The following is a 13,557-nucleotide window of genomic DNA, read 5'->3' as shown; positions in this document are numbered from 1 at the left end:
TTTCAGCGAGGGTGAAAGGTAAAGTTCAGGCAGCAGGGATCCACAGGATTTAGTCCTACACATTTCACATTGATAGTTCTCGGCTATTCTGTAGTTTATTGTTACTGAGAATAGACATTTCCCTCTCATTATACTCTTAGCTGCTTGTTACTACTTTATAGAAAAACTATTGGTTTCTTTCCTAAATTTATCTTGCAGTCAGTTATCTCAATTAACTCAATTGATTTCCAGTTTTTCTCTTAGCTATGGTCTATGTGAAACAGCAAGCACTTGCAGCATGCATGTATTTCTTATTATGTACCAGTCACTATTTCTTGTTCTTTATCTTTACAACATCTCTATGAGGCGAGTACTACTATTACCTCATAAGACAGAAAAAAATAGTGGTGTTACATGTCTTACCCAAGTTTACACAGCTAGTAAGTGATTAAATGCTGATTTGAACCCAGGTATATAGGCTTTTAGATCATTAAATCATCTTGAATTATGAAATTACAAAATTTCATTATGTTATCTCCCTCTTTCCCAACTTTTTCTTACCTTATTGCAATGGTAAAAATGAAGTATGCCAAGTTATCTTCCTTCTCTCATTTCTTCTACAGCCTGACCCTTCCTGATTAAGGAGGTCAACTGGGTGCCAGAAAAGCTAAGGTCTAGAGTAGCTCTGTGCTGAGCATGTGCTCATACACAAGGGTTTAATTCTAAGCCTCAACTTTTCTATCAATGAAGTGGTAATAAACACATCTATTTTTTGACCTCTCAGGATTACTGTGAGATTTAAATAGAGCCATTTATGTAAACTGCTTCAAGACCTCAATAGAGATACCGTTATTAGCACAATTTCACACCCAGAGCGCTTCTAGTTCAGGGGCCTCTCTGCTTAACTTGAACATCCTCAAGCCATCTAGTTGCCTAGAAACTTATTATCACATCTTCTCTACCACCTTCTATTCTCCAATGCACACACATGTACACACCACTATCCACCACAACCACTGTCACTTTACTATCTCCAAAGAACCATTCTTGTCCTGCATTCATTTTTCAGAAACTCCTAGTTGCCTATTCATTACCCAGTATTCCCTCTTTATCAACAGAACTCCTATACTGATGGATAGGGCAAGGTGCTCAGCTATAAAAACACATTTCCAAACCTCCGTTGCAGCTAATGTTAGCCAATGAAATAAATACTGAAGGTGGATGAACCGGTAGAAGAGTAGGTCTTTTTGCATGATGATTATACCCTCACTACTAATAAAGAAACAGGCTCAGAGAGGTAGTACAGCTTGCCCCAAAACTTTCAGTCTCTCTGACTGCAAAGATAATGTTTCTTCCACTGCACTACACTGTCCTTATCTATTCTGGTCTCTTCATATCCTTTATTATCTTCCAACCAGGCTAAGGGGGAAGTCTCAAAGTATCACTCCTGTCCATCAAAGAAAGTAGAATTTTACAGTGGCTTTTCAGAGACCAAGTCTTGAATTACAGTATGACCCCAAAACATAGCTTGAAGGATTAGAATTCAAGCAGGTCAGAAGAATCCAGGGCAGGACCACAGAGCAACTGCCAATGCCCCACTGGCTTCTCCTTCCTCATAAGGTAAGCATGAATCTCCTTTGTATCCTAGGTCCCAACTTTGCCCAGTGTCCATCACCTCCTCCTCTGTACCTGCTCAGAGAGGACCTGGATTTGAGATCCTAGGAGATTGACAGAGGCATCCTCAAAGCAAACTCCAATGCCATGAAAAGTACACATCTCAAGTAAATTCCTGTCCCCCACTGTCAGAGCTAGAGGGTTCTGGATAAATGTCCCAGGGTTAAAAATTATTTTCTTTTGGAAGGTTATTTGAACTTGAAGGAGGGAAATAACAACATAAAATATGACCAAAAAAGTCCATTATCAAAGGATGCTGAGTATATATGCCCTTTGAATTCTTATGACCAAGCTCTGTGTGCAGCTATGATTCAGGATGAGGAATATTTACAGTGGCAAGCTTTATTTTCACAGGCACATGACATTCTTAGCAATAACTTGTAATTTTAACTGACATTTCTAAAGTTGTTTTCAAAACAGAAGTTAGCCTTTGACATCTGTGAGCAAGCCTCTCAAATGTTTTAACTTAAAACATGCATACATAATTAACCATGATCATTGTATTAAGTATTTTGTCTACTTAACATATTAATAAAGATTCAATATTGTAACCATATAGCAGGTAGGAAACTCTGGGGAGATACTTTGGAATAATGCTGGCAAGTACCACATCAAAAGCATACATCCTGCATCCACCCATTGACCAGAGGGGAAAACTGAGAAACATCCACAGACATTTGCTCCAGAGTCTCAGAATGACTCAGTAGTAGATTTAGACTTAATATTTAAGTTAAGCCACCAAAGGAGAATAAAAACCACAACTAACAGCAAACCATTCATACAACTTTCATCATCAAATATGTCATGGGCGAGGTTCTCAGCAGGGATGAAGGAATCTGCAGGAATGGTTCAGAACCTTGGACATCAGGGAACAGCATAATTTGGGTCCCTATGGCATCCATAATCATTTCCAAAGGGCTTTCCCATAGCAACTGATTTCTTCTCAGAGTTTGTATGAGGTAGCTAGCGCTGGTACCGGATTCATCAATGAAGATGACAAATTGTCTTTCTCACTTTGATTCATAAGAAATCTCAGGATCCCTATATGTTCTACTTGTAAAATTTATCAAGTAGACTTCAATACAAACATCAAAAAATATGTCTTTAAGGATTTTTAGAGTTTTTATTAAGGATTTTTGTTCAGAACTCACAAAGTAAATCTCTTTCAAAATATCTAATCTGGCATTCTGGGTTAAAAACAGTATCAAAAATTAACCTCAGAAGGAGTACTTAAATACCAAAACCCGAAATAAATGTGAGGGTATGAAGCACTACACCAAATTACAAAGATCCTGGTTAAAGGAAAACTACTCCACCAGTCTGGAGATTTTAAAAGTACACAACTCCCTCCTTCACTTCGAAAGAACCTTGCTTGGAGCCTTGCACATAGTAGAGACACGGTAAAATTCCTTAAAGCCCTGAGTGCTCTTTGGAGGAAATCAAAGATCACAGTTCACAGTTTGACACTGAACAGCAATTCCCACACGCCATGAGTGTTTCAAAGTTCTTGTTATATCTGAATATATCCCAGCATCTAATGCCTCATGGCTTATTATCTATGCAGACCTTCCTGTTCACTTGGAAGTTCCTACATGGAGTGAGGGGTGCAAGTCTTAAACTAAATGACCTTAAAGTCAGGGGTAAGCAAATGTTAGCTTCAGCAGACTCTCCTGGAGGGCTTGTGAAAACATACATTCCTGCTCCCCATACCTAGAGATTCTGGTTCGGCAGGTCTGGCTTGGAGCCCAAGAATTTGCATTTCTAACAAGGCCCCAGGGGATGGGGATGCTGGGGGTCCTTGCACCACACTTCAAATAGCACCGCTCTAAGGTCCTTTCCAATTCTAAAAGTCTAGCCTTTAAGAACCTAGTCTCAACAATTTGCAAGATTCCTTAGAGTCTGGGATTTTAGGACATCCCACAGGTGCAAAATCACCAGAGGGGAATAACCTCATTCATACCGGCATTATCTGCCCTCTGCGCTTTCCTTGCCCACCTGGGGCCTCAGGCCCCGCACCTCACACTCACCGAGCTTCCCGAACTTCCCCGGGTCTGGGGCCGCTCAGAATCCCACAGCCCAATCCCCAGCTCTGCAGAGGTCCGCAGGGCGCCCTCGGTGGACCTGAGGGAGCGCGCGGGAAGCCAGGGTCCGCGCTGCGCCGCGCAGGTGGTAACCAGCTGCAGCCTCTTATAGCTGCCGCTGACCCTTGACCTTGGCCAGGCTGCCCTACTAGCTGGGGCTTTTAACTGCTCGCGGGTTTACATGTGAGTGTCTAGAGACAGTCCAGCTGCCTGTTGGCTTAGCAGCGATTCCGGAGAAGCCGGGGGCTGCCAAAAGAACTTGAGAAGTTTCTCAGAAACCGAGGGCAGCCTTTATCTGCTGGCTGCTGGGCTGAGGTCACTGCTGCTGCTTGGTCTGAGGACACACTATTTAGTGCCAAGGATTTACTAACTGGTATCTGCAGAACCCTCCTGCAGAGAAGCAGAGAAAATTCCAAAAGAGGGGAAGCTGGGGTCAGAGAGAGAGAGAAAGAACACCTATGCTAAGGGTAACAGTTCTCTTCAGGAGCTTCCAGCAAGAGCAGAGTTGGAAAGTGGAGCAGGCAACAGAAATGAAGATGTGATTTAGCACACAGATCACAATGAAGAACTCCGGAAGCACTGTCTAGTCTTAGATGAGGGCTTGTTTCTTTGCTTGGCTTTCTCCTGGGCATGTGCTCACAGCTGAGCTCTTATATGTACACGTGTTCCCAGCTGGTGTCCTTGAATACTGTCTGTCTGTGCCCAGTGAAGAGACACGCTGAAGTCACTCACACTGATGAGAATTTGTTAAAAAGCCAAGAGCAAACACAAGAGATGGGAGCTTCCTCTCACTCAGCATGGACCTCTGAGGCACTAGGCTGCTTGATTCTGGGACTGCTTCCGAAGTAAATTAGAACGTTTCCAAGTATTTCTCAGAAGGGATGGGGTTGGAAGGATGGAGAGAAGGAAATTGAATGAAGGCTCTCAGGAATTCCCCCCCCTTTTTTTTTAAACAGAGAACACAAATAGGAGTAAACTAATAACTTAGTTTTTTTTTTATTAACAAGGGGGGAAATGGTTTTCCTCAGAAGATGGGGTATTTGCTCTAAGCCAAAGGGGTCCTGGACTTCTGGAATCCACTTAGTACAGTCAGGATTATGGGATGTTCTACACAGAACATCCTGAAATCCTGGATTTGAACACAGTTCTGTTCAATTTTGGGAGGAGGTCTCAGCCAGGACCACAGGGGGCAGAGACCCACAACCTGCTTATTTGGTTCCTCTCTCTACTAAGGGCACACATGTGCACGTGTGTGTGTGTGTGTGTGTGTGTGTGTGTGTGTGTGTGTGTGTTGGGGGGTGAGAACGTGTGCTTTGAGTATTCACCATCCTTGGTGCCACCCACCAGACCTGTTCTGACGATCAAACACAACCCACCTCAACAATCCTCCAAGTGATATAATGAGAATCAGTGTAACCCAATACAAGCAGAATGGCTGGGGAAGATGGGAGGCTATGCTCTTTGTACAACACGCAGCATTGTTTCTAGAACATGATCAGAAAAAAACTTCAAGTTTCCATAGAACAGTTTCCCTGGTTGAGATGCACTCCCCACCTAACCCAAGACCCATCCTCTAATATCAGTGAATCTCAGATTCTGTTCAGACTCTTAACAGAGAATGTGCCCTTGGCCATCAGAGTGAAACACAGCAAGCGACACTGAAGGCTGGAAGCTCCAAAAGCTGGAGTCCTGGGGACAAATTACACTTCCAGTTCATGTTCATGCCTGGCCCCACTGGAAGCCTTGCTCATGCTGTGTCCATACACCCTCAGTGTGCAAATATTTATAATTTGAACCTTCCTCCTCAACCCAGAGTAAAATCCTGAGGGAGGAAAGGAAGCCGGCTGCACTTCAGGAGAAGGGTGGGACCCTTTCTCCACGATTAGTGAAGTAGTATTCAAATAGCGTTGGGGTCAAAGGAAGTTGGCTTCTGAGTAACTTTTCTGGAAAGTATTATTTTAGGAATGTTTTTACTTACAATACAATTCCAATGTAGTTTTCACGACCACAATGACACAAAAGTGGCTTTGGGGATCTACATACAACCTTTTCCAGAGAATTCAACACTTCCTTTTCCTTTCTTTTGCTTGTAAAACTTAAACAACCTTTTTCCTTGGAGAAATTTTAATGCAAAGTTTGCTTCTATTGAGAATTACATTCATCCTCCTAAGGATGCATTAATATCAATTAATTTGTTTCAGAAAGTAGGAGTTTTAAGCTGAACATTTGAAGGAATTCAGACACTAAAATCACCAAGTTTTTGATTTCCTAATACAGAAAATAGTCTTATTGGACTTATTTTACATGTATCTGACCTTGGCTTCATTTTCTCTAGAAAATGGCCTTTTTCTCTAGAAAATGAAAAGTTATTGAGTCAAAGAAAAGGAATCCAGAATTTCCAAATTGTGGAAACAATATTAAATGTTTTTCAGAGAATTCACCACTGGTTATATTTGCTGTTCATTAACCCAACCTCGACAGTCTGGGATTTTTGCAACTGTTTTAAATAACGAGATAACGTATCAAATTGTGTTCTAGCCTTCATTCTTTAGTTCCCATGGAGAAATACTGGTGGCATTTCCAAAAATGTGAAACCCATGCTACCAGAAATACACAAGATGATTTTGGATAGGAGATGATTTAAATGAACATGATTGACTTTCTCCTTGATACAATCAGAATTATTAAAAGATGCGGGAAAAAGAAAACACTTCTCTCACCAAGTGACTCAATGTCACTCTGTCATGCCTGTATACCAGTAGGTAGAACAATAAATAAAATGCAATATTGATAACTAAGCCAACATACTTTCTTGAGTGTCCTTGCACTGGCTGTTTCCCAAGTGGCTTCAATTCAAAATAGTATGTTCTTGTAGCATACTCGGGGACAGCCTGCCCTCAGCTCCCATAGTGAGAAGAAGCCTAAAATCTCAAAGTACAAGTTCCCTTGACTTAGCCAGCAAGGATGATAGCTATAAGCCTTTCTAAACAGCCCAAATCCAACTTCAGTTTTGTATCTTCACCTTGATTTTAAAGGTAATGAAAATATGGTAAAATATCTTTTTAAAAATCCTGTTGAACAAGAATATCAATTTTATTATGTATTTCCAAGCTATTTTGGGGAACATGTGCTATCCTTGTTAATGCAATACCATCTGAATTGTAATATGAATTTTGATAGTGACATGATGTAAAAATGGTGGAGATAATTGTGTTTGTCACACCACAATGTCATAAGAATTCAATGAAATACTGTATTCATGTGTCTTAACATGTTGAATAAGAGCTTAATCCTTGGAACAAAATCAACCTTTGTTTGAAACCCAGCTGTTTTGAGGAGCAAGATGGCGGAGGAGTAGGAGACCTAAATTTCATCTGGTCCCAGGAATTCAGCTGGCTAGGGATCAAACCATTTTGAACACCTACGAACTCAACAGGAGATCGAAGAAAAGAATAGCAGCAACTCTCTGAACAGAAAAGCGACCACTTTCTGGAAGGTAGGACGTGCAGAGAAGTGAATCCGAGGTGATATTCGGGAGGATAGACGGCGGGGGCAGGGACCTCCTACGGCGACTCCTGGCAAGTGATAGAGCCACAGAGCACAAAATCGGAACTTTTAGAAGTTGACTCCACTGAGGGACGTCGCTCCAGTGGCTAAGCGGGGGGAGGAACCCTCGCTGGGACAGTGTGGTCTCAGGACCCTCGGGGTCACAGAAAGACCGGGGGTGCCTGAGTGCAGCAGAGCTCCCAGGTATCGGAGCAGGGAAGCCGGCTGCAGAGACGGAGCCAAGGCACGGGCTCTCAGCTCACAGTTGCCATAAACCATGATGTGTGGCTCAGTTGGACCACTGCTCCTGCAGCAGGGACCCAACAAGCGGCGGATCCGGGGAGACTCCCCTTCCTCCCCCAGGAGGAGCAGCACGGGAGTGCTCTGCAGGGATCTGCTGGGTTTGGAGACTCCACACCAAGTTGGGAGCCAGAGACAGAAATGCTCGGTTACAGGCTGGGTGAGCACCGAGGGCGGCCAGAGACCAGGGAGACGGGAGTGACTGACTGCTTTTCTCTGGGGGGCTCACTGAGGAGTGGGGCCCCGAGCTCTTGGCTCCTCCGGGGCGGAGATTGGGAGGCCGCCATTTTCACTCTCGTCCTCCAAAGCTGTACGGAAAGCTTGCAGGGAACAAAAGCTCCCGAGAGCAAACCCCGAGCAGATTGCTTAGCCCTGACCGACAAGGGCAGGGCAATTCCACCTCCAGCAAAGACATTTGGGAACCACGGCAACAGGCCCCTCCCCCAGAAGATCAGCAAGACCAGGCCAGCCAAGACCAAGTTTACCGATCAATAAGAACCGCAGAATTCCAGCACTAGGGGACCACCGCACATAGAATTCATGGCGTTTTTCCCCCCGTGATTCTTTAGTCTTTCAAAGTGAATTTTTAAATTTTTCTTTATTTTTTCTTTTTCTATTTTTTTAATTTTTCTTTTTCCCTTTTTCAACCAACATCTTATCAATCCCTTTTTTTAAATCTTTTTTATTTTTCATTTTTAGAGTCATATTCTATCCCTTCATTGTAGTTAACCTTATTTTTTGTATATATATAAGTTGTTCTCTCTTTAAAATTTTGGGATACAGTTTCTTCTAACAGACCAAAATATACTCTAAATCTCTAGTGTAAGGCTTTGTTCTAGTCTCCTGCCTGACCACATTCTCTCCTTTTTTTATTTTTTTCTTTTTAAATTTCTCTTCATTCTTTTTTCAACCAACTTCTTATCAATTCCTTTTATAAAATCTTTTATAATTTTCATCTTTACAGTCATATTCCATCTCTTCATCATATCAACCCTCATTTTTGTACATATATGTTTTTCTTTCTTTAAAATTTTGGGAGGCAGTTTCTTCTAACAGACCAAAATATGCACAAAATCTAGTGTGTGGCACTGATCTATTCACTAGCCTGATCATATTTGATCATATTCTTTTTTTTTTTCTTTCCCTCTCCCCTGTACCCCGCCCCGGTTTCAGGTCTCTTCTGATTTGTTTAGTGTATACTTTTCTGGGGTTGTTGTTACCCTGTTAGCATTTTGTTCTCTCATTCATCTATTCTTGTCTGGACAAAATGACAAGATGGAAAAACTCACCTCAAAAAAAAGAACAAGAGGCAGTACTGACTGTCAGGGACCTAATCAATATGGACATTAATAAGATGTTGGAACTAGAGTTCAGAATGATGATTATAAAGATACTAGCTGGGCTTGAAAAAAGCATGGAAGATACTAGGGAATCCCTTTCTGGAGAAATAAAAGAACTAAAATCTAACCAAGTCGAAATCAAAAAAGCTGTTAATGAGGTGCAATCAAAAATAGAGGCTCTAACTGCTAGGATAAATGAGGCAGAAGAGAGAATCAGTGTTATAGAAGACCAAATGATGGAAAATAAAGAAGCTGAGAAAAAGAGAGATAACTACTGGATCACAAGGGCAGAATTCAAGAGATAAGTGATACCATAAGATGAAACAATATTAGAATAATTGGGATCCCAGAAGAAGAAGAAAGAGAGGAGCAGAAGGTATATTGGAGCAAATTATAGCAGAGAACTTCCCTAAGTTGGGGAAAGAAACAGGCATCAAAATCCAGGAGGCAAAGAGAACCCTCCTCAAAATCAATAAAAATAGGTCAACACCCCGACAACTAATAGTAAAACTTATGAGTCTCAGAGACAAAGAGAAAATCGTAAAAGCAGCTCGGGAGAAGAGATCTGTAACCTACAATGGTAGAAACATTAGATTGGCAACAGACCTATCCGCAGAGACCTGGCAGGCCAGAAAGGACTGGCATGATATCTTCAGAGCACTAAACGAGAAAAATATGCAGCCAAGAATACTATAGCCAGCTAGGCTGTCATCGAAAATAGGAGAGATAAAAAGCTTCAGGGACAAACAAAAACTAAAGGAATTTGCAAACACAAAACCAGCCCTACAGGAAATATTGAAATGGGTCCTCTAAGCAAAGAGAGAGCCTAAAAGTAACATAGACCAGAAAGGAATAGAGACAATATACAGTAACAGTCACCTTACAGGCAATACAGTGGTACTAAATTCATATCTTTCAATAGTTACCCTGAATGTAAAAGGGCTAAATGCTCCAGTCAAAAGACACAGGGTATCAGATTGGATAAAAAAAAAAAAACAAGACCCATTGATATGCTACCTGCAAGAGACTCACTTTAGACCCAAAGATACCCCCAGATTGAAAGTGAGGGGGTAGAAAACCATTTACCATGCTAATGGACACCAAAAGAAAGCTGGGGTGGCAATCCTTATATCAGACAAATTAGATTTTATTTTCCTTAAAGATTTTATTTATTTATTTGACAGGGAGAGACACAGCAAGAGAAGGAACACAAGCAGGGGGAGTGGGAGAGAGAGAAGCAGGCTTCCTGCCGAGCAGGGAGCCTGAAGTGGGACTCAATTCCAGGACCCTGGGATCATGACCTGAGCCGAAGGCAGATGACTAAACGACTGAGCCACCCAGGCGCCCCCAGTCAAATTAGATTTTAAACCAAAGACTGTAATAAGAGATGAGGAAGGACACAATATCATACTTAAAGGGTCTATCCAACAAGAAGATCTCTAACAATTGTAAATATCTATGCCCCTAACATGGGAGCAGCCAATTAGATAAGCCAATTAATAACAAAATCAAAGAAACAGATCAACAGCAATACAATAATAGTAGGGGACTTTAACACCCCCTCACTGAAAAGGGCAGATCATCTAAGCAAAAGATCAACAAGGAAATAAAGACTTTAAAATGACACACTGGACCAAATGGACTTCACAGACATATTCAGAACATTTCATCCCAAAGCAACAGAATACACATTCTTCTCCAGTGCCCATGGAACAGTCTCCAGAATAGATCACATCCTAGGTCACAAATCAGGTCTCAACCAGTATCAAAAGATTGGGATCATTCCCTGCATATTTTCAGACCACAATGCTTTGAAGCTAGAACTCAATCACAAAGGGAAAGTCGGAAAGAACTCAGATACATGGAGGCTAAAGAGCATCCTACTAAAGAATGAATGAGTCAACCAGGAAATTAAAGAAGAATTAAAAAAATGCATGGAAACCAATGAAAATGAAAACACAACTGTCCAAAATCTTTGGGATACAGCAAAGGCAGTCCTAAGAGGAAAGTAGATAGCAATACAAGCCTTTCTCAAGAAACAAGAAAGGTCTCAAATACACAACCTAACCCTACACTGAAAGGAATGGGAGAAAGAACAGAAAGAAAGCCTAAACCCAGGAGGAGAAGAGAAATCATAAAGATCAGAGCAGAAATCAATGAAATAGAAACCAAAAGAAGAGCAGAATGTATCAACAAAACTAGGAGCTGGTTCTTTGAAAGAATTAGTAAGATTGATAAACCCTGGCCAGACTTATCAAAAAGAAAAGAAAACCAATCCAAATAAATAAGATCATGAGTGAAAGAGGAGAGATAACAATGAACACCAAAGAAATACATTTATGAGAACATATTATGAGCAACTCTATGCCAGCAAATTAGATAACCTGGAAGAAATGGATGCATTCCTAGAGATGTATCAACCACCAAAACTGAACCAGGAAGAAATAGAAAACCTGAACAGACCCATAACCACTAAGGAAATTGAAGCAGTAATCAAAAATCTCCCCAAAACACAAGAGCCCAGGGCCAGATGGCTTCCCAGGGGAATTCCACCAAACATTTAAAGAAGAGTTAATACCTATTCTTCTGAAACTGTTCCAAAAAATAGAAATGGAAGGAAAACTTCCAAACTCATTTTATGAGGCCACCATTACCTTGATCCCAAAACCAGACAAAGATCCCGTCAAAAAGGAGAATTACAGACCAATATCCCTGATGAACATGGATGCAAAAATTCTCACCAAAATACTAGCCAATAGGATCCAACAGTACATTAAAGGATTACTCACCATGACCAAGTGGGATTTATCCCTGGGCTGCAAAGTTGGTTCAACATCTGCAAATCAATCAATGTGACACAATACATTAATAAAAGAAAGAACAAGAACGATATGATCCTCTCAATAGATGCAGAAAAAGCATTTGGCAAAGTACAGCATCCTTTCTTGATCAAAACTCTTCAGAGTATAGGGACAGAAGGTACAAACCTCAATATCATAAAAGCCATCTATGAAAAACCCACAGTGAATATCACTCTCAATGGGGAAAAGCTGAGAGCTTTCCTCCTAAGGTCAGGAACATGTCAGGGATGCCACTCTCACCACTGCTATTCAACATAGTACTAGAAGCCCTAGCCACAGCAATCAGACAACAAAAAGAAAGAAAAGGATCCAAATTGGCAAAGAAGAAGTCAAACTCTCACTCTTTGCAGATGATATGATACTTTATGTGGAAAACCCAAAAGACTCCACCCCAAAACTGCTAGAACTCATACAGGAATTCAGTAAAGTGGAAGGATATAAAATCAATGCACAGAAATCAGTTGCATTTCTGTACACAAATAAGACAGAAAAAAGAGAGATTAAGGAGTCGATTCCATTTACAATTGCACCCAAAGCCATAAGTTACCTAGGAATAAATCTAATCAAAGAGGCAAAGAATCTGTACTCAGAAAACTATAGAATACTCATGAAAGAAACTGAGGAAGACACAGAGAAATGGAAAAACGTTCCATGCTCATGGATTGGAAGAATGAAGATTGTGAAAATGTCTATGCTACCTAGAGCAAGCTACACATTTAACACAATACCTATCAAAATACCATCCACTTTTTTCAAAGAAATGGAACAAATAATCCTAATATTTGTATGGAACCAGAAAAGACCCCGAATAGCCAGAGGAATGTTGAAAAAGAAAAGCAAAACTAGAGGCATCACAATTCCAGACTTCAACTCTATTACAAAGCTGTCATCATTAAGACAGTATGCTACTGGCACAAAAACAGACACATAGATCAATGGAACAGAATAGGGAGCCCAGAAATGGACCCTCAACTCTATGGTCAACTAATCTTCAACAAAGCAGGAAAGAATGTCCAATGGAAAAAAGACAGTCTCTTCAACAAATGGTGTTGGGAAAATTGGACATCCACATGCAGAAGAATGAAGCTGGACCATTTCCTTACACCACACACAAAAATAGATTCAAAATGGATGAAAGATCCAAATGTGAGACAGGAATCCATCAAAATCCTAAAGGAGAACACAGGCAGCAACCTCTTCGATCTCAGCCGCAGCAACTTCTTGCTAGACACATCACCAACTGCAAAGGAAGCAAGGGCAAAAATGAACTATTGCAACTTCATCAAGATAAAAAGCCTTTCCACAGCAAAGGAAACAGTCAACAAAACCAAAAGACAAGTGACAGAATGGGAGAAGGTATTTGCAAATGACATATCAGATAAAGGGCTAGTATCCAAAATCTATAAAGAACTTACCAAACTCTATCCCCACAACACAAATAATCCAATCAAGAAATGGTCAGAAAACACAAACAGACATTTTTCCAAAGATGACATCCAAATGGGCAACAGATACATGAAAAAGTGCTCAACATCACTTGGCATCATGGAAATGCAAATCAAAGCCTCAATGAGATACCACCTTACACCAGTCAGAATGGCTAAAATTAACAAGTCAGGAGATGACACATGTTGGCAAGGATGCAGAGAAAGGGGTACCCTTGTACAATGTTGGTGGGAATGCAAGCATCCACTCTGGAAAACAGTATGGAGTTTCCTCAAAAAGTTGAAAATAGAGCTACCCTATGACCCAGCAATTGCACTACTGGGTATTTAC

General features: G+C 41.0%; 1 protein-coding gene across 1 annotated transcript in view; it reads right to left on the bottom strand.

The window, feature by feature from the left end:
- COL6A5 (collagen type VI alpha 5 chain) overlaps nt 1-3,767 on the bottom strand; it is a 157,919-nt gene extending 154,152 nt beyond the window's left edge. The window contains 1 exon segment of the mRNA XM_027584713.2: nt 3,681-3,767. The gene's annotated coding sequence lies outside the window, so the exon portion shown is untranslated.
- Nucleotides 3,768-13,557: the final 9,790 nt, after the last annotated feature.

Source organism: Zalophus californianus, chromosome 1 (genome assembly GCF_009762305.2).
Source record: "Zalophus californianus isolate mZalCal1 chromosome 1, mZalCal1.pri.v2, whole genome shotgun sequence".
NCBI lineage: Eukaryota > Metazoa > Chordata > Mammalia > Carnivora > Otariidae > Zalophus > Zalophus californianus.
The sequence above is the reverse complement of the archived record's forward strand: the minus strand, read 5'-3'. Positions and strand labels throughout refer to the sequence as shown.